This window comes from Nuphar pumila, chromosome 10 (genome assembly GCF_984573655.1).
Source record: "Nuphar pumila chromosome 10, dmNupPumi1.hap1.1, whole genome shotgun sequence".
Lineage (NCBI taxonomy): Eukaryota > Viridiplantae > Streptophyta > Magnoliopsida > Nymphaeales > Nymphaeaceae > Nuphar > Nuphar pumila.
The window spans coordinates 103,880,426-103,903,090 of NC_143258.1; the positions used below are offsets into that span (position 1 = coordinate 103,880,426).

Below are 22,665 nucleotides of genomic sequence, written 5' to 3' on the forward strand. Positions count from 1 at the left end.
TTCATAATTTGGGGGTCCACATATACCGATAAAAATCTCCATATATTTAGCTGTTTTGAGTCCTAACCGTTTGCATCCCTATCTGTAACATTTCCTTTCTGCTTTAATCCAACTTGAAATTTGAAACAATATCCTGGTGCATAAAAATGGAGACAACCAAGCAGCACTCTTGAACCAATATTTTGTTTTGTGTATTTAATAACCTCTGAATGTGTTTGGTACGTTCTCTTCAAGCAGTGCAAGCATTGGGACCAGGGTACCGGTGGGAAAACCTGACACGACCCGCCAACCCGCCTCTTAGGCGGGTTCGGGTTTGGCTTAAACTAACCCGTTTAATAAATGGGTCGACCCGCCTAACCCGTTTATTAAACGAGTCGGGTTCGTGTTAGGGGTATGCCAACCCGGCTGACCCATTTAATAAACGGGTTAGGCGGGCGGGTCAACCTGTTTACCCGAACCCGACCCGCCAACCCGTTTACCCGACCCTGACTCGCCCGACAACCTGCCAACCCGACCCGCCAACTCGACCCGCTAACCAGCCAACCGTTTACCCGACCCAACCCGTTTATTAAACGGGTTGGCGGGTCATTTCGGGTTACCCGTTTAATAAACAGGTCGGGTTCGTGTTTTCCACAGCCGTTAAACGGGTCGGGTTCAGGTTGAGGTATGCTGACCCGCCAACCCACCCGGTCAACCCTTCAACCCAACCCGATTGCCACCCCTAGACCAGGGGTGTCAATGGGTCGGGTTTGACCTGCACCCGACCCCTACCAAACCCTATAAGGTCAATATTTGGTGATAAATAAGGTCTGATTAAAATTTGGATCAGACCCAATGGGTCTAATTAATATATGAATCTGGATATAGTTTTTGTGAAATTTCATATGACCCAAGCCTGACCCGAGTTTTGACTAATCATCAGTGACTACTGTCATTAACTACGGTCAGTGGCCCTACTTAATATGTTGCCATTACTTGTCAGTCTTCTTAGTTGTTGTAGTTAATGTTATGATCATTTACTTTGGTCACCGACTGTACTTAATAGTCATAAGTTATTATGGTCCGATCATAATTAATGTTATTAGGTATGGTACTATCCACTATAGCTGTTGGCCGTAGTTAAAGCTTATTTACTACGAATTTTGTTAGCATTAACTATGGCCAGTGGCGGTAAATAGTATGAAATTTTGTAGTGAAAGTAATGTTGGTTTTTTCTAATGCATACCTAAGTTACATCCAACTCGAAATTAAATTGGCATTGTCTCTCAAACCCTAGTTCTATAAATTTCAATTAATTTGTCAATTTTTACACGAAAAATACATGTCTTGTCATTAAGGGTGTCAATGAGTTGGGTTTGACCTAAACCCGAACCATACCAATCCTATAGGGTCAGGGTTTGGTAATAAAGAAGGAAAACCCATTAGAATCCGGGTCAAACCCAAAGGGTCCGATTAGTATAGAGAATGGCTTATGGTTTGTGAAATTTCATACCAGGGTTGGGTCCAACTTGAGTTTCAATTAAGATCCTCAATTTTTCAATGTAAAAAAGTTAAAAGTATTATTTCACCACTTCTTGACCAGGTATGGTTCATGTAATCCTTATAGGACCTGAGTATGTTTTTTCTTCTGGTAGACCTACCAGAAACTCAAAGTCAAATCTTGTTTTGGAGCTGCCTGGGTCCAAACCAAATCTGACCCGTTGACACTCCTACCTGTCACCTAAATTGACCCATTTGAGAACCAAAATCAAGAACCGTTTGGGTCAGGCATAAAATGGGTCCATTTTTTTTCTTTGTACTGAAGAACTGTCCGGTTATTGTGAGTCTAGTTCGTGTAACTAGTCGATTGGGGTTAGGTTTTGTTAAATGGGCTTGATCAAATTGATTTGAATTTGAGTTCAGGTCTGGTTATGACTGAAATTATGTACAAGTTCAATGGATTCAAGGCACAAAGGGCCATATTTTAAATAGACCCATTTTTTAATCGGGTCTAAAACTTGAATCTGAGTCCAACCCAATTAGATTCGTTTACATATAACTGAACCTGTAGACCTGTATTGTCATTAGGTTCAGGTGCAAAACGGGTCAAGCATAAACAGATTGGGTTTTAAATAGATTTGGTTTTTAATAAGATCAGATTTTATAATTTAACTGGATTATATATTGATGAATTCTTCAATAAATACTTGCAAATTGGAAAGCTTATAAAAAACACTATTCTAATGCATATCAAAGTTTACAGATGAATAAAACATTAACTTCAAGTGAGTTTGAGTACAAATTAAGATTGGGTTTGGATCAGTTTGTGTTTGAGTCTGTTTAAGTTTGGGTCCGATATAAAATATGTTTAGGTTGAAACTGTTCAAATTCATTTTTCATACGCGAGTCACGAATGCTTATGTGACCGTGTCTTGTTAACATAGTTTACACTGAAATAACCTGAATCCCTTGGATTTGCTTGGTAAGTATAGTCTTTGGTAGAATAACAGCGGTCATATAATCATCTCTTTATATGGATATTAGTGCTCATCTGGCCATTGGGTACCATCAATACCAACACTCTCAGAGATGGATATTGTTTTTTTTTTTTTTTTTGTCTCTTGAGAATGGTTTTAGAAACAAATTGAGTAAATCAGGATAAAGGAAAATAAATCACATTATATGCCGCGAGTTCGGCTCGCCCAAGACTTGTTTGAACCCGTAAAGTGAGCCCGGTGTGCTGAGCAGAGGCACGAGCAACTCGTATAGCACGTGAGGCATGAAGAAGCCGTGTTCAGCTCATGTAAGCTGGCTTATATGAGTCATTAGAGAATATGAGAACTGAAAATATGATAACTAATGTGTGAACCATGGATTTTATGAATTTTTTATTCTTTTTTCTTGAATCTAATGGTACGGATGTGATCTACATGCTTGGTTTTATAAGAACCCACTCTTGAATCATCTGATTTTGATGCATAACCGAGATTTTTTTAAGGCTTTAAAATCAATGACTCATAATCTTTATAAATATTCAAGCATTCAAAATTCTCATTTTTTTCATAAAAAATACACGATCCCATGGTTGATTCCAATCAAATTCACCATGTCAACACATCCACATGATTGGATTTGCAAAAAAAGTGTTAAAAATGCTCATATTTCTACTTCTCATATTCTAGTAATTCATATATATATATAATCAATTGTAAATACAATGAACTAGAAAAGTGACACTCACTTTTTTTTTGTCATATTTACACCAAAGATATGATCCATATATTTTATTTAGTGGAAACCAACTTTTGGATTGTCAAAATCCTAGAACATATTTTTTCATAAAAAAACATGATTCAAAAGTCAATTCTCACTAAATCAAGCATGTTGAATACATCTATGAGTTTAGATTGAGTCAAAACATCTTGTATCATGAGATTTCAACTCGATTGTAGGTACAATCAAATGTAGCAAATAAATCCTCTTTCTCTTTTTTTTTTCTCTATCTCTCTCTCTTTATATATATATATATATAGTGAAATGCATGCCTGATGAATAGGTGCTTGAGCACCTAGCTACTTAATTACACTGACCATCCATCATGCACATTGATAGACGGTCAATGCACAAAAACAAGGAAAAAATGCATTTTGACACAAAAAATGGGTTAAAATATCCTTTAACAGCGCTTTTGAAGTGCTATTGGGACCTTTAGGGGCGCTCAAAACCACCACTAAGGGTAACAAGGACATGCATGTCATTATAAATTTGTAACACCGTGCACATCCTTTCGACGTTTAGCCCCTTGGTCTTTTTTCTCATTTTTGCGTCAAAGACATCTTTTTAACTTTTTTTTTTACTGGAGTCCATCAAACGCATGAGGGATGGTCAGGGCGATTAAGCATGGGTTCAGCACCTATTCATTAATCACACCTCTCTCTCTCTCTCTCTCTCTCTCTCTCTCTCTCTCTATATATATATATATATATATATATATATATATATATATATATATATATATATATATATATATATATATATATATATATATAGAGAGAGAGAGAGAGAGAGAGAGAGAGAGAGAGAGAGTAATGCTAGGATGCTTGAGGAGCATCAACTCCCACGTACTAAAAATCACAGGTGTAGGCTGTATCTTCTCAATCAGACATTATAGATGTACTCAACATGGTTTAGTTGATGAGAATCTTGGATCATGTTTTTTTGGATATAAAAATATGATTTTTTAAGTCATAAAATTTTGATACACTGTGAGCCATTGATTTTTAAAGGTTAAAAAAAAAAGGTCTTAAAAAACCTACATCTAGGCTATATATAATCACATTATCCAAAACTTGTTTTCTACAAAACTTGTTTTCTACTGAATAATGCTCATAGATCATAACTATAGGCTCTATAGACAACAAAAAAATTGAAAAAATTTAAAAATCTAAAGCTTCTATTAGGTGGGAGTATGTGCTCTGGGAGCATCTTATATATATATATAAGAACTGAACATATTATTCCCTATTTCTGCCTCATAGGTTTTAAGTGTTTTATTATAGATCTGAACCGTTACATGTGTTTAACATGCTCAATATAGTAGGAATCGACTCATGAATCATTTTTTCCGATGAAAAAACATGTTTTCTGAGCCGGTAAGAATTGGTACCTTCATAGCCATTGATTTTGGATCACCTAAAAAACCTATATAGAGGGCAGATTCTAGCGATTCAAAAGCTGGTTCTCGCTAAACAAAACCTATAGATCACATCTACAGTGTTAGATATGAGAAAAAATACTTAAAACTATAATTTTTGAAGGGGACTGAGAAATGCATTTTATATATATATATATATATATATATATATATATATATATATATATATATATATATATATATATATATATATATATATATATATATAATGGTAAGGTTGAGTTGATATTAGGAATATGTGTGCGTGCTCGTGAAGGTATGTTTGCTAAGGATCCAAAAAGATATTTTTTTGAGTCATTAAATTTTAGTTCATTGTAGACTGTTAATTTTTAAAGCCCTTGAAAATTGAGATTATGTGTCATAATCATAGGATTCAAAACCCACTTACCACTAAACAAACATTGTAAATCACATTCATAAGATTTAATTTACAAAAAAAAAAAATCTAAAACCTATGATTTTCAATTAAATAGTTTCATATAATTTGGTGCCTTCAATAGCACCAAATAGTAACCCCATATATATATATATATAGCATAAACCATCTAGTGAAAAATGAAATGTGTATTTTTATGTTTTAGTCCATCTTATCCTCCAGATGTGATCTACATATTAAGTTTAGCAGGAACCAATATTTCGATCATATTTTATCAAAGGGGTTCGCTTGTCAGCTAGAGCACATCACCTCGTGTTGGGACCCAATGATATATTGTTTAACTGGTAAGGATCTGCGTAACCTCATCTTGCCTTTAAAAAACAAATCTTTTGATCATATTTTTCCTAATGTAAATGTCTAATTTCACAGTTACACCAAGTGGTTGAGCTCTCTCGGGGGCATGCAAGCAAAACAAAAGCATAAAAGATAAAAAGGAAGGCTCTCAAAAAACGACAAGTGGAAGGATGAAAGAAACCTCCCCTAAAGAAAATTCATAAAAATGACAAAAAAGAAGAAAAAGACATAAATGATAAAAGGAAGAATGAAAGAAACTTACGCCTCCAGCCGAAGAAAAGAGAAAATGACAAAAGGAAGAAAAAAGAGATAAGGAAGAAAAAGAGAAAATGACAAAAGGAAGAAAAAAAGAGACAAGGAAGAATGAAAGAAGCTTACCAAACCAAATTAAAAGCACCCAAGTTTTCCTAATATAACAGAAACGTCACTCTCTTAGAGCCTACATTTCATGCTACCTACCTCCCATTTAGCGGTGGACAGAATTTGCTTTTTTTCGTAAGGGTGTAACCAGATTGGGTTGGTTTGGGTTCAGGTTGGGACCAAAATTATATCCAATTATAATTGGATGCGGATGCAGTTTTGATTTTTTTTTTCTACTAAATCTGATCCAGTTACATGTAAAAAAAAACAGATTTGGTATGAACTTTTCACCATTCAAGTTTGCATCCCAATTAGAATCCATTTAGGCAACATATGATTAGTTGGATTTAGTTATTGATCACATCCCATCTGAATCCCAATTGTTTACATCCCTAATCATGTCACATTTCAAAATGAAGTTTTTCAACAAGATAGCCATGTCATGCTTTGGTCCAGATCTGAACATTTTGCAATAGATCCGTATCTAGACCTCAATCTGAACTAAACCTGAGATGACAAAGTTGAATATGGATTTGGACTTAACATGGTTATATTGGATTTTACAACAAAAGGGCTAAAAACAAGGTTTTTACATTGAAAAAATGAAAATAGGCAGGATTTGATCCGGTTCAAAATGTAAATCCCCAATCCAAATTTGAAGTTAAAGAAGATCATGTAAGTCAGAATGCGATAATGTGTCAGATATGATTTAAACCGATCCACTTACACACTTAATATCTTCCTTCAAGGCAGTCATGCCTAGGTCCGAATCTATCTAAATCAGGTCTAGGTCCGACCCATTGAAGTTCTCAAACAAGGGTAATTTCGTCAATTAGGTTACCCAAACTGCGGCATCGTTACGGAAGTACGAACTAGGAAGCCGTCTACTTGTCCGTTTCCCCTTCTTATAAATGAATGGCATTTACGTAATATTGTTGAACTTCCTGCCCGAGTTACAACTCCTCACTGGTTATAATATAAAACTCAGCGATTTCTCCGCAATCTCTCCGGCGGCGATCTTCTCCTTTCCCTTTTCTTCTTCTTCCTCCTTCGCCGGAAAATTCTCTGCCGACATAAAACACCAGAAATGTCCGGCGTATTACCTGGCGTCGAGTTCGCTCGCCGGAGGAGAGCGAGCCACCACCACCAGATCTCGCCCAAGCCCCTTCCTCGACAATCGGTTCGGAGCGGCTACTTCCCTTGTGGAGATCCTAGGGCCGGCGCATATTCTTTTGACGAAAATACCCTCAGGGCCATACGAAGCCTCGAGGAGAAGCTCAGGAGCCTCGACCAGATGAGGTACGTTGTGAAACACTTTTTTTTTTAAAGGCAAGCTGGAGTTAGGCAGACCCTACCAGATCTCTCAAGCCCGATGTGGAAGAGGGATTCGAACCTGGGCCTTCAGCTTGGCACAGTACCCCGCTTACCACATGGGATACCACCTCGGTGGTATAAAACAGTCTTCTTTTCTTCCTGCCTTTCTTGGTAGCCCGGTGATCTCGGGATTATATAAAAATAGGGTTTTTTTTTGTAACTTGGTCACTTTCATGCTTACGGCTCACAAACTTGTTCTTATTGCAAGTTATGTCCAAACAGGATTGAAGCTTGTTATGTGCTCTATAAACAATAAAGTGACAAAAAAGTTTCGTGATCTTTCTTTGCAGTCCCAAACGCGGATGGAGTAGAATTTTCAATTGGGGAGGACAGGAGTCACAGGACCACAACCGGGTCCGTGCCTGCAACAAGTAGGTGCTAACCCACCGTTGGCGCGGTCAATGGAGGACGTTTCTGCGCGAAGACCAAACCGGACCGAGTTGGTTTGGATAGAGATGTGTGCTCGGTTTGTTTAGGTGGCTTCCAATTGCACCAGACCGTCGTGCATATGCCGTGCTTCCACAGATTTAGCTGAATGCTCATATGGAATGCCCCTGTTGTACTGTAGTAACATATATTCTATCTGTTGTACTCTCGGATGTGCTTGGGCATCATCAGTTTTAGTGTTAGAAACTTTGGACTTAACGAATTTAGTCGTGCTTATAGTGTAAGAAACGCTGGAATTCATCAACTTGGTGTTCTTGATTCCTAAAGTTGTCCTCCCTGGTTCCGAAACTTTTTGTGTTAGCATTTTCAAAGTTACTAAGAAGCAAAATGGACACAGGAAGTGATGCGTGAAGCAGAAGGAAGCTAGTGTTTAAAAGGTAGTATAAAGGAAACAGCGTGTGAGAAGGTAAAAAGGAAACACGAAGGAAACAAGGGGAAAATGAGTGGAAATGCAGGGAGAGAGAAAATCAAAGGAAAAATGATGAGTAAGTGAGGGGAACACGATGGGAAGCAAGAGGAAAACGAAAACTATGAGAGTGAGAAGCATACTTCCCCGAAGTGAGAAGCTAGTTTCTTACGGACATTGAAAATAAAATCACCACCAATTGTGATTTTTTCAATATCCACCCTGCTGTGGTACGGAGCACTACACAGGGACTCTTTTTAGGGTCCTCTTAAAGGCATTTTAGTACCACCCATTTTTATAGTACGGACACGAATACCTAGAGAATGTGTACTGTGCGGTGGATATTGAAAATCACCATTGATATCACTTGTCATTCTTGGGGAAAGCCTGAGACTTCTCGCTTTGAAAAGGTCCCTTCGAAAACAAGTTTTTTCCTTTAAAAAGGTGCATCCGGTAATGAGTTTTTCTAACTTGGTAATCTTTGGAAGTGAGAAAGATGTAGAAAAAGTGATGCATGTCAAATTTTTTTAAAGAGTTTTTTCTAAAAAGTACATTTTTTTATGGAAGAGCTGGAGGAATGTTTCCTACCAAAAAAAATTTATTTTTAGACTTTCCACCACCCATCTCACCACCACCCCCTCTCTCATTTTTCACTCTTTTTTTTCCATGCTACACAAACAGTTGAAAAACTTTTTTTAGAGAACTTCTCGTACTAAAAACTCTCAGAAGCAAAACTTTCTTTTCCTACGAAAGTTTTTGTGTCTTCCAAACATGGCCTAATAGTTGGTGGATATTCCTATAATCTATATTACAACATCGCCCAGCATTTTTAAAAATATCATGGTTTTAATGATAACATTTTCAAACGCCGATATAATACCAAAAAAGCATAATCAAAATTAGGCCTATATTAAAATAATAGATTTTTTTATCATGATGTTGATGCAAAAATTGCAATTATGTAATATTTTTGTATTCATTTACATATGTTTTTTGTTGCTGTATATGCTTTATATATTTCATATGCATTTTTATATATGCCACGACATTTCTAAGAAAAACTAGAATTTCAAAATATCACAAGATTTTCCGGAGAACAAGGCTTTAAAAATGCAATGCAAAAAGAAAAAGAAAAAGTTCGTGACACTGCAGAACTTATGGCTGTGTGTATGTGTGCGTGCTTGCGCACGTGCATGCTTTTGCACGTTGCAAACTACTCAAGTTTGACTTGATCAACAGTCGGTTCCTTTTTTACAACTTAAAGCTAAAAAACTGAGTTCGTTTTTAAGTACCCAAGCTCGAACTTTTTAAGAGTTTGATTTGTTTATATTTTTTGGATTTTCGTTTTGAATTTTATTTTTATCCTTTTTAGTTATTGACAAGGATGTCTTTCTTGAAAAAACAAAGAAAAGTGTCTGAATAACTTCGTCAAGGAGAACTCAAGCTTCGCTATTCGTTTTTGCTATGAATTCAAGCCACAAATTAACAAGCCAATTACTTGAGCCATCCCATAGTTATCAAACTGAACTTGAACCATCCACCGTTGGGCTCCTGTGCAGCCATGGTGGCAACACCGTGATATTTGACCAATTTTGTATTCTTGGTGTATGTTTGATGGCTTGTTCATGGTTGGACGAAATGAACAAAAAAAGATGTCAGTCTGTAACAACTATACCAAGTTTAACATTTGTTTGGACCATATTTGGATGTTGTGTTTCAAATGTTCATTGTTTGATGATGTGTTGACAACTTGAACGGTCATGGATAATGGGTCTGGTTACTTCATTTTGGATTGTATGACTTGATTTGACTCTCATTTTACATGTTTTAGCAAGTTTATTATGGATTTTTGGCATGAATATAGATTCAATTACAAAAGTATGTCAAAAATCATGAATTTTTTTCTCTAACATGAATTTTTGCATCAAATATAGATCTCGAATTGGATATAAATACTAAAACATATAAAAACATATGTAAAACAACTACGCAACAACTTTTTTGATATCCTGACAGTATAATTGGTATCAAATATGAATCCAAATACAAACATCTATCTAAAATCATGGATTTAAGTTATCAAATATGAATCTTGAATGGGTTCTAAATACCAAAACATACAAAAACTTATGTAAAACAACTATGCAACAATTTCATTCATTAAAAAACAGCCTTTGTATAAATACAATCATCCAATTCATTAAAAAAAATAACTTGTGTTCCCATTAACCGGCTGATTACACATGGAATGTAAGTCTTTTTCAATATAAAATATCAATCTCAATTTAATCAAAAGGGCATACTCTAGTTGAGTTTTGTACATATGTTGGATAATGATCTAGATCATCCTTAGCAACAACAACGAGGGAAGGAATCTCAATGCCATTCTCTTCCCCATAACTAACTACCTCGACAAGTAGGTTATTAGCTCATCTCCATGAACTTTCATCAGAACTGAAAGTGCAATATCAAAATAACATTAGTTTCAATAGGTCGACCCACTAGGTCAACCCACCTATAATGCTCAAAGTTTTTTAACTCATAAAACGCGTGAAAATTCAAACTTTTTTTCTTACTAAAATTGTCAGTGAAAACCTTTTCAAACTTGAGTTCAAACCTCAGGTTGGTTACATTCCACACAATAACGATAAGACTGAATTTATTATATCCAAATTCAGTTTTTAGGAGAGAAAAATGACTAACTCTTAACATCTCTTCAACATTCTACATTTACTCTATAGCTATATATACATCACACTTCACCTAAAAACTCATAAAAATGGCCAGGCTTGTGAAATCCTGGTAGGTCTACACCATAACACATAGTGATTGCACAAAGCTAATATATATCGCATATCCATGATATAAATAGATCAGATAAACATAATGCATTTATTTGCAAAGTGACTAAGTAGGTGTGATGTGTCATTCACTAATTTGTTTAACTGGTTCAATCATAATCCCATGCCAGGGTACATAGTTGATAAGGACATGAAACCTCAAGCATTATATCATACTAAACATTCTATCAAAATTATCATGAGTAATCACAAATATGCATCCTTAATCTGGTATATTAGAATTTAGTTTTAGTGTTCATCCTCAAAGATTTATCGTATCTTAAAAATGAGTTCAATTTTGAATCACCTGGTCTTAGGAATGTATAACCTAACAGGGATTCCTCCCTAGTCGGATTACATGATCTTGGACAATACACTTCCTCAAAGGGATTTACCGTCATAGTGAGTTTCATGATCTTCGATAATGTACTTTCTTACAAAGATTTACCGCCTTAGCTGGATCGCCTAATCTTAGTCATGTATATCCTCCCAAAGATTCTCTTTAGAATAGTTTATCAATGGATCTATTGCATACATGCATAAACACAGTTAATCGCTTACTGGGTCAATGATCACCAATTCAGGCACAAGCATGTATATATTCAATTAACGAGACATAAGATTATTGGCCTCCACTTTGGGGCATCAACGCATGTCAATTCAGATGACCATACACAAGGTCATGAGCTACCTATCTGAACTCAAACATTCAATTGATCTCAAAAGATCTATCACATATTTAATTTCATGCATCATTCATATAATCATGCATTTAACATAATCAATAGGGTTTCATGTACCGTAGCTCAATCTTAAGCTTAGACATTTATCACATTTATTCATATTAATTCAGATGACCATACACAAGGTCATGAGTTACCTGTCTAGACTCGAATATTTAATTGATCTCAAAATATTTATAGCATATTTCATTTCATGCAATCATTCATTTAGCATAACCAACAGAGTTTCATGAACCATAGCTCAATCTTGAGCTTAAACATTTATTGCATGTATTCATAACTTTATATCATGTGGTATTTCAACATCATACAAAAGCATATCATCTCATGCATTGACATTATAACATAACCACAAGTAACATCACATATATTATCCATATGTTCGTAAATTGAACATTGAAGTAGGTGTATACAAAACAAGTAAATCTAAATCATATGTACATGAATCCAAGCATGTATATATAAAACATGATATTTCATGCATGCGTACGTGGACATGTGTATTCCATAATACAAACATTTAAACCTCGAACATACGTAATTCCTATATAAGCATACAAAATTCAAGTCATGTATACTTTTTTCAAAGTATAATTACTTTTATGCAAACATTCTTAAAACTCATAAACATACATAATTATACGCAAAAATAATAAACATTATAAATATACTTAATTACATGCAAACAATACTCGATACACTAACATGCATTAGAATCATACAAATACCAAAGTTAGTATAAATTTTACCCTACTTTAATATACATGAGGTATGTGTATATTCATTGACAATGTGAATACGACAGAACAAGCTCATACGCTTTGGGTTTTGTGTCAAGTATGAAAAGTTGAGTGGGTCCGACGATGGTGGTGATAGAGCAACATGACACACATCAGGAAGCGACAATAGGAGAGTCAACTCTACAGTAGGGAGGGTGGACCCCTCGCAGAGAGATAGAGAGGAGAGGGTGGACATGGGAGAAAAACTCATGAGTGTTCGGTTGATGGGTGACTTCTGCTTAATGAAAGAGAACCAGGTGAGGGTGGCCACCATAAACCACTATGAGAGAGTGAGATATGAAAAAGTGAGAGGGTCGGAGTCATTTTATAGGCAAGAGAGGAGGGGAAAACAAGGGATGAAAAACCATGGATTGTAAAACAGAAGGTAAAAACTATATGATAAAAACCATGGGTTGTAAAACAAGAGATAAAAACCATGGGGTTTGGGCTTTAGTTTTGGATTTGGTGAGACTTATTTGGGTCTTATCAAATCCAACCCATTATTATATTTAATATGATTCTTTTGGGTTCCGAATGGCTCTAAACTATTTTTACTTTAGTGAGATCCATTTTGGTTTCTAGTGAATCCAAATCCTTAGCAAGACCTATTTGGGTCTCGGATGAATCCATAATTCTTCTATATCCGATTTAAACCCAAATATGAGTCTAAACCCTACCCAAATCCATTTGGGTTGATTAAAATCATTCAAAGATCCAAATCTAGATAACTTAAGATCCAGTGGATTCAATGTGCTTATTTCAACATTTCAAACTTTTGTCAATGTGGGTTGATCTTCTTGGATCTCTACTAAGGTCCAAATCTAAATACCTTATAAATCCTAATTAAATTTACTAATTAATAATAATTTACCATAAATAAGAATACCTCGTTAAATAATTAAAATTCATTAGTGTAGACTGATATCTTAATAGATAAAACCCTTCATATTTCATTTATTCGATAAATTTTTTGGACATTACGCTACCAATCTAAGGCATATGAAATGTTCGATTGATATCCATGGGCCAAAGGGGTAAAGGTGTAAAACATGAAAGATTGCATGAAGCAGATAGTCTCAAATATGGAAGGGGTAAACGAACTTCTAGAGAACTAAGCAACTTTTTATATCTGATAACCAAATAGTCTCAATGAATGTGACAATATTCCATAAGTAGTAGAGATTTAATCCAAATCTACATAAAGATCTTCTATTGAAAAGCCACCCAATTAAGCCTCTAACTTGAAAATATTCTTAACATATTGCTAAGCAGCTATACCAACGATACCCATGTTCTAAAAATAGTTTATTTGAAATAAGAACCAAGGCAATACTTGGAACGGTCTAAGCTCATTAATCTAGCAAAACCCACTAAAGGGCTTTGATAAATTCATGCCAAAAGTCTCAAAAAAGATAATTCACCAAACCAAAAAAGATGGTAACAACCTAAAGATAAACAAATCAGAAACGTGCAAGACATTAAGCAAATTAAAGGTATAAAAGAAAACATAGACATTGATGGGCACGCCCCATATAAAAGAACTTCAATAAAACAAAAAACATATATGAAAATACATGAAAGAGAGAGAGAGAGATCCACAATAAAATATAGGTCTATGTATTAATGCATGTGAATTGACAAAATAATGTAATAAATATTCATGAAAGAATGATTTTAAAAGTAAAGGCTAAATACTTAACTAAGAATGAAAAGTTGAAGTTAGATATACATGTATACGGGTGCACACATACACATGCATCACACATACACCCTGTGAACTACAAAAAAACTCTAGTTTTATATCATTAATGATAAAGACCAAAATAAAATATATGGTACATGGAGATTGCATTGTTCAGTTTAATATTGTAGACTTATAAAAATTTGACAAAGTTCTAATCAGTTGAGTTACCTCCAAGAGAGCGATTGACAAATTGACAATAATTAGATCGCTTTTCTTGCATCAGATAATGTGTCATAGGCTTTGATATGTCTCTCTATAATATTTTAGCTTATCTCTAACATGCAACAAATGAATGCGATATTAACAGAGGAAAATGCGACTTAAGAGAGCCTGAACATCATCCTAATGATAGTTTGTGTCAAATCATTTAAAGCCATGAACAAGTTTGGCTTCAAGAAGCACCTTTTTAACTGCAAGACTCAATGGGGCTAATAAATGAGCTAAGCCTCTTGCAACTCAACTTAGTTTGACTTCTGAAATAAGCTTGTGTTCAACTAAATATGAAAAGATACATGTTTTTTATAAGAAATGTGTTCTCATACATACATTTATTTTATTCAATAAAAAATCAATATGTGTTCTTAAATACATTCATTTTATTCATTCGAGAATCAACCTATGCTCACATACATACATTCATTTCATTCAATAAAAAACCAACATGTGTTCCCAAATACATGTATTTCATTCATTCGAGAATCAACATGTATTCTCAAATATATATATTTCATTCATTAAAATATCAACAATATCAAAAATCTAAAATGTGCAAACTGAAGCAATATATCAACAATATGTGAGAGAGTATTATAGTATGTCAACCACACACCCAAGGCTCAAAATGTGTACTTCATTTCAGCATAAAAAATATGAACATATTAGGAAAAAGTATAAAACGAGGAAGAGTATCATGTCAAAACAAATGTAGCATCCCCTCAAACATCGTGTAGTCGCTCTTTTGTGCACCTCGTTGTTGCACCCACCTTGTTTTTACCATATACTCCTGCAACCAACTATTAGCTTCTTTAAAGTTGATGAATGATCTGCACAATGCTCTACTGTATTTGATAACCCGTAGTTAACATGTCTCCCAAAAGTCGCAGATGCCTCTAGCCCTCCCCCCGAATACAACATAATATCTACAGTGAGACGTCATCATCTCAACTCTTTAAGAAAACAAGCATAAGTTAAACATATAATGCTATTGATCAAACATATATAATACATAATTTTGGTAATCATTCTACACTATAATTATGAAACTTACATAACAAGTAATAAAATCATCAAATATACTTATTGTGTATCCAATCATTTCACGTTTGAGTTGTTATTATATATCTCAGATCCATGTTGAAACCACGAGTAACTACTGTTGTAGAATTTTTTTCTTAAGATTCAGAAGCCAACATATCATCATCATTGTCAATTATGAATTTTTCGGCATCTGGGTTATTTTTTAATATAAAATTATGTATTATGCATATTGCATGAACAATTTTAACCTAAATGGGAACTGAATATTTTATTTGGCACTTCAAAATTTGAAACTACGTTTTGAGCAAACCAAAAACATGTTACATTGTTGTTTGCAATGAGGAGTGCCTATGGTTGTATAACTTTGTTGTTTTTTCAATTTGTTTTGCACCGGGTAGATTAAATTCTGACAAGTAATAGTGATATCCTTTGTTTTGAGTAAAAAATCCAACAATATTTGGGTATCCAGAATTTACAAAATAATATTTGCCTATATACACATATTTAGTTTATGATTTAATAAAAAAATTTAATTATAATAATCAATATAATTTATGCACATAATATTTATTTACTTACCTTTGGTTTTTACTAGAGGTTGGTCATGTTCATCAAGTATTTTATACAACACTTTCACATCGGTTGGGCTTTCTTTCCACCCAGTAAGCACATAGTGAAATCGCATGTCAAACCCCACCATAGCGAGGACATTTTATGACAGCCAAGCAATAAAGGTAAGTTAATACAAAGATACACATATACATTTATATATATTCACATTACAAGTATAGAATCTTGGTTACCTTAAAATATGGGTAGAATCTTTGTTCTCCCATAATTTTTGTCAGTGTATCATTACTGTGTTGGCCCATATACCGATGTCTAATGCTAAGTAATGTGTTTAAAACAAAATTAAAATACTTGTTAATTGTTTGTCCTTAGTGTTAAGACACATACTGTACTGCTCTATTTCGCTCATTGTAGCCAATTATTAATAAAAAATTGTAACTTATTCTTCAAAACATACATTACGGGCATCTTGCAACACATAATGCTCGGTATATGCCTTTTTTAGAATCATAAACTATTGTCCTATGTGACATTCTCAAACTATATAAGGAAAATATCATCATTTTTTGAGCTTTTTATAATTGTTCCATGGGTTATTCCTAAAACACTCAATCCATATATCTGTATCTGCCATAGGCATCTTCAATTTAGTGTCCCATCGATAGCCCAATGTATTTAAGATTTTGTTCATTATTGTCAAGTTGGGTCTGTCATACTTCAACTTGTTCTTTATTTTTTTTAAGATAAATTCAGCCCCAAACTTCTCTTTCATTTCACACTCCACCACTAGGGATGATAATAGACTGGGATGGGGGACAAGGTCTACACCTTGCCTCCATTTCCGCCTTCATTCCCACATGGGTTTTGATTTTAACCTTCATCTCCAGTCCATTCTCTGTTTCATGTCCACTATCCCTGGTCTAAACGAGGCAAGGTGGGACTGGGCTCCATTTATCCAATCATTCTGCCGCTATCGCCTTTCGCTTTTTGTTGTTAGAGGAATGACAAGAATGAGAGGAGAGAAATTGGAGCTCGCATGACTCATTAGAGGAAAGAGAGAGGAGAGAAAGGGTTTTATGTTAGGGTTATGAATATACATAGGATTTTATAATATGTATAAGGGTATAATAGTAATTTTTTAATAGAGATTAAGGATCGTGGACAAGATGAAGCGGGGCAAGGGCAAGAGTAAGTCCCATGTTTGTTACAAAATGTGTGAAAATGAGGCTTTTCATCCAACGCGATGTGCAGGATGCACCATCAAACATACCCTTAGAAGGTGTGCCATTGCACGAACAGAATTATCTTTGGGTCACTGCTGTCTACCCCACACGCCTGACATAAATGGCAGACATACCTGAACACGGCGCTCCACATGTAGGACCTAAAAGGTGTCCCACAATGTTCCAACCCGTGAAGCAGTGGTATATATCAGGAACACCTAGGACAAGAACTAAAAAATTTAAAAAAATAAAGATGTATCTAACTCGACTTGTCCAAGACAACTCATCCAACCAGCAGTGTTCAGACAACACAGTTTGGTCCAAGCAATCAAACCCTCATCCAGGACAATTCATCTTTTGTCCCATCAAAATGTGACACAAGGGTCAGTTGCATTCTGTTAGTAAAGAAAAGTTGTGGATCATGTGACAGCAACTTGCATGCATGTAGATTTCTAAAGATCTTAAAAAGTCAATGGATCATGATATACCAAAATTTTATCCCTTGAAAAATCATATTTTTACATCCTAACCTAGATCCATTATTTCAAACTAGATGGGTGTAGATGCACCATAAGACTCTCTCTCTCTCTCTCTCTCTCTCTCTCTCTCTCTCTCTCTTTATATATATATATATATATATATATATATATATATATATATATATGTGTGTGTGTGTGTGTGTGTGTGTGTGTGTGTGTGTGCATGCGGGCGCCTGCTACTGTATCGGTACACACTTGATTTACATAAATCTAATCTCCAAAAGCAAAATCTAATCTTTGTGTCATGTTTAGCATGTTCTATTTACCATTCTTGTGCATTAAAGTTGACTCAAGTATGATGTTTTATGTCATTTCTAAACCACCTTTATTTTCATGAGTTGTAAGCAGTTGGTTTTTCACCATCTCAAAAATAAAACCTTGCGGTGTATTAGACACGATAAAACTTTCTAACATAGTTACAAAACTGTTTGAGGTAAAAATAGTAGTTTTGAATTGTATCAACTCTGAGTACATAGATGCACTTAGCAAGGTTTGTTCGCTAAGGATCAAGCCTTAGGATTTTTTGAGTCATAAAATTTTGGTACACTATGGGCTGTTGATTTTTGAAGCCTTTATAAAAACATAATTGCATGCCACAGTCATGTGATTCAAAATGTATTCTCTACTAAACAAACATTGTACATCACATCCATAAGGTTGGATCTACAAAAAAAAATCCACAAAAAATGAAAGGAAAGTGATTTCTTCTCGATAGTTCTATACCTTTATTGGTACCAAATATTATCTCTCTCTCTCTCTCTTTGTTATACTATTGTACTTGGTAAATGTATAATTAAAAACATAAAAAAATAACAAAAAGAAATAAATCTACAGTGCTATTATGATAACATTGCAATATATTAGAAACAAGTGAGATTTTGAAAAATGTCAATATAATTTTTGTAACACTGATGCAGACCCCTACCGGTCACACAACTGCAATCTTGTGAAATATGTAAATTTTTCCCAGCTGGAATGTTGGTGTTGCTGCTACATCTGCCTTGCCCTAAGGAACATTCTTCACAGGTGGGGTTGGGTTAACCGGTACTCACCATGCATGCCTTAGAAAGAATGTTTCCTTTCAACTCTTTGATTATAGGGAAAATTTCATTTAAGGGCCAACCTTTTGCCCTTCATCCCAAACATGAGGCTCACATATTTTTAATTTCCAATATAAGCCTCTGATTTTCTAAAACTGCCAAATAGATTTCTGTCCTTATTATCCATTAACTTAGGTTATATCTCAATTAAATTGAATCAAACGGGAATAGTACCCTTCTTTTCTTGAGGGAAAATATGTCTTTCTTCTTTAACTCTAGAGTACCATTTTGAGAAACTAAAAAGATCATATTTCCCAAGATGTTGGACATTAACCTGAGGCCTCTATTTAGCGGTTTCCAGAAAACTTGTGCCTCATATCAGGAAATTCAAAAACATGAGGTCTATTTTTAAAATTGAGGGCAAAAGGTTGACCCCTGGATAGAATTTTCCCTTGTTTGTAACGTGCATATATGGTATGACTAAAAAAATGACCCTGACTGCCCCTATGTCCTCATTTTGTAATTTTCAAGAGATTTTTTAATAGTGAATATATTTTTATATGTTAAAATATAAAAAAACATATTTTATTAAATACAAAAAACCTGTGCACCCATGTCCTAGTTCCCAAAAGAATTTTGACATAGTCCATAAGTTTTTTTTTTTAATATGAAGGGTGATGTCCCTGGCCATCTGTTAAGACAGTGTGAGTTCATCCATGATCCATTTAGCTATCACCTTCATAAAGTTGATGTGGACAATAACAAATTTTTAGATGTAACATTTTCTTTTCAATTGCAAAATTTCAAACATTACTTTCTTATGGGAATTTTTGTGGGAACAAAACCCCTGACCCTTTTTGAGAATTTATTATGGTTTTTAATGATACATCTTTCACACCCAAATCCACTTAGCATGGACATTTTTCTAATGGTCCATCTTCGCAATTTTCTAAAATTAGAACATATTTTAAAAATAAAAAAACTTAAAAAAAAAGAAATGAAACTCTTAATAAATGAAAAAAGGCTGCATAAATTTCACAATGAAATCACAAATATATCGAAAGCAGGTGTCAAATTGAACTTATTGTGATTTTGTTAGAAATGTTGCATTTTAGGAAATTCTCAAAAGAAATTCAATTTCCCATTATATTTTTGGTACTATGGCTTAACTACTTTGTTCCAAAAGTGATTTTCATGATACGTGAGCACTGGGCCAGTGCTCACCTGATCATGTGCAGCCCCTGCCCTCTGGGATAAGTTTTGAGCGTCACATGAAACAAGACTAATTTCTTGAACTCATGTGGACTCACATAACAAAAAAGCCGATCAGGGTCTCGAGTTCAGGAACTTGATTGCATTTTACAGGGATCAAAATTCTGGTTGAAGGGCACCAACCACATTCAGTAGGGTTGCTTATGCACTCCACTGACACAAGCAGATACTCATGAATTGAGCATACCTTTTCAACTAAAAGGGTGACCCAAGCCACTTTTTTCATGGGCAGTTATTCCGGGATCCCTATATATGGATATAATTGAATCTGGATCAATATGAATCCAAACATGGATGGGCTGTTGGATGTAGGAAGAAAAGATGAGGGAATCCAAATAATGAAAAACATTGGGGACCACTCCTTTTAGAGTGTGTTTGGACTTGATGATGTGGAATAGTCTCATATTGAAGAGTTTCAAGAATGTTATGAGCTTTATAACCTATATGGAGACTCTAACACTTGTTCCAAAGAACAAGGGGTTGAGATGATTACCACACACGTGCATGCTCGCCTGTCGTGCCGGGCTCGAGTTCGCGTTATTCCTGAAGTCACCTATGTGAGTGTGACTGTGTGACCGCAGTTTAAGGAATTGGGTTATTCCTGAAGTCACTCATGAAACAAGATTTGAGCGCATGACCTTTAATCGCGCCGCCCCTAAAGATTACAACCAGAATATTTGTCGTGTTGTTGCTAATGGACACTCCTACACCAAAGGTTCAAGTTCAAGATTTCAGTTCACTTCATTCCTGTGAGGGTAAAGTAAGTCAACTAAGGTAGTGGTTCAAACCGGGTGTTTGGACTTGATGATGTGGAATAGTCTCATATTGAAGAGTTTCAATAATGTTATGGGTTTTATAACCTATATGGAAACTCTAACACTTGTTCCAAAGAACAAGGGGTTAGAATGACTATCACACACATGCGCGCGCGCCTGTTCGCCGTGTCGGTCGGGTCGATTCGGGTTCGGGTTAGGGTAATTGGCCCTTTAGGGCCATATTCAATTAAGACCAATGATCTTTTTGCCCTGATTTTTTGTGTTATTTGGATAAAATAATGGGTTATGAGAAATGGATAACGGGTCATGACTCCTTGTAGTCTATGTCCGTTAACGGATCTTGACTCCTCATATTCCGTAACGGGTCCCTTCCACGTTTTGTAACCGTCCGTGGGTTATAAAACAGGGTTAGGGTTGGGGTTACGTACACACAGAGGAAAGTCGCCTGACTCTCTCTTGGTTTTCTCTCTCCCTGATGCTGCTCTCTTCCTCTCTTTCTCTTGAGTTTTTTCGGAAAGGGTTTTCTGCAATAGTGGTTCTAAGAGGTTGTCTTCGAAGGACGACCCACCGTCGAAGTGCACCGATCCGGATCGTCGAGGCTATTATATCCTGAGGAAAGGACACCAGACCCTATTTGTACCGTATGTGGAGGCGAATCTTCTCTAAGGGGAGTACTTTCGTACCCCTTAGCCTATTACATAATATTAACATGTTTCTGTTGTTTATATTATGTTCTTTGCATATGTTTGTTCATTTGCATGTGTCTAGATTTTGGTATATTATGGATTTTGACATATTTGCTCTTTGTTTATGTTTTGATCGATTGTCTATCATGAATATCATGTTTGTACATGTTCTAATTTCGTTCTTGCTGTTGATTGTAAAACTGTGTGATCGAAAATCTGATCCAACAGTCTTAGAGAAGATTCTAAGCATGTCGATTGCATCAGGGTTTATATCGAAAGTGGACATGTCTGGTATGCCAAAAAAATTTGTCGGTCAGAATTTCAAGTGTTGGCAACAACACATAAAAATCTGGTTCACAACGATAGGCATATTATATGTTCTGAAACTCGACTGCCCTTCGGTTTCTGAAACTGACCTTGATCCTGTTGCGGTTTATGCGGTTGTAGAGTGAAAAGAGAAGCACAATATATATCGTGGTTGCATACAGTTGGCTTTGTCCAACATGTTGATCGACGTATATTGTTCATCGTCTACCACTGCTAAAACTCTATGGGATCAACTTGACAAAAAATACAATACCGAAGACCAAGGTCTTAAGAAGTACTCTGTTGTCAAGTTTCTGAAATATCAGATGGTTGAGGGCAAGTCGATCACTGAACAGGCACACGAGTTTCTGTTGTTGCTTCATAGTTTGGCTAAGGCTGATATGAAACTTCCTGAGAAGTTTCAAGTTATGACCATCGTGGAGAAATTTCCTAAGTCTTCGGTAGACATTGGTATGTCTCTCAAGCACCGTAAAGGAAAGATCTCTCTGAATGATCTTATGGTAGCTATAGCCATTGAAGAAGAGCATATGAGTCAAAAACAGATTGTGATGCCAACTGAACAACCTAAAGTGAACATGATGACTGGATCTTTTAAAGGCAAGGGACAAAAACAAAAATCTGCAATGAAAAACCAATTTAAACATAAGACCAAAATCCAGAAGAAGGCAAAGAACAAACCGTGTTGAAACTGTGGGCAGGTTGGGCACTGGGTTAAGGAATGTCCTTTCAAGAAGACCAAGGCTCATGAAACTACAGATGGAACGCCTCAAGTCAATATGGTGACTGAGGTCGTTGAGACCAGTATTGAGTATGTTTTTGTTAACCTACAAATCTATCATGTTTATGAGCCGACTGGGTG

At 35.4% G+C, this 22,665-nt stretch overlaps 1 long non-coding RNA gene across 1 annotated transcript; it reads left to right on the plus strand.

Annotated features, from left to right (window-relative positions):
* The first annotated feature begins 6,770 nt into the window (after window positions 1-6,770).
* Window positions 6,771-7,870, plus strand: LOC149827720 (uncharacterized). Its single transcript, XR_016434560.1, has 2 exons — window positions 6,771-7,082; window positions 7,448-7,870. It is a non-coding gene; the product is annotated as an uncharacterized LOC149827720 (long non-coding RNA).
* Window positions 7,871-22,665: the final 14,795 nt, after the last annotated feature.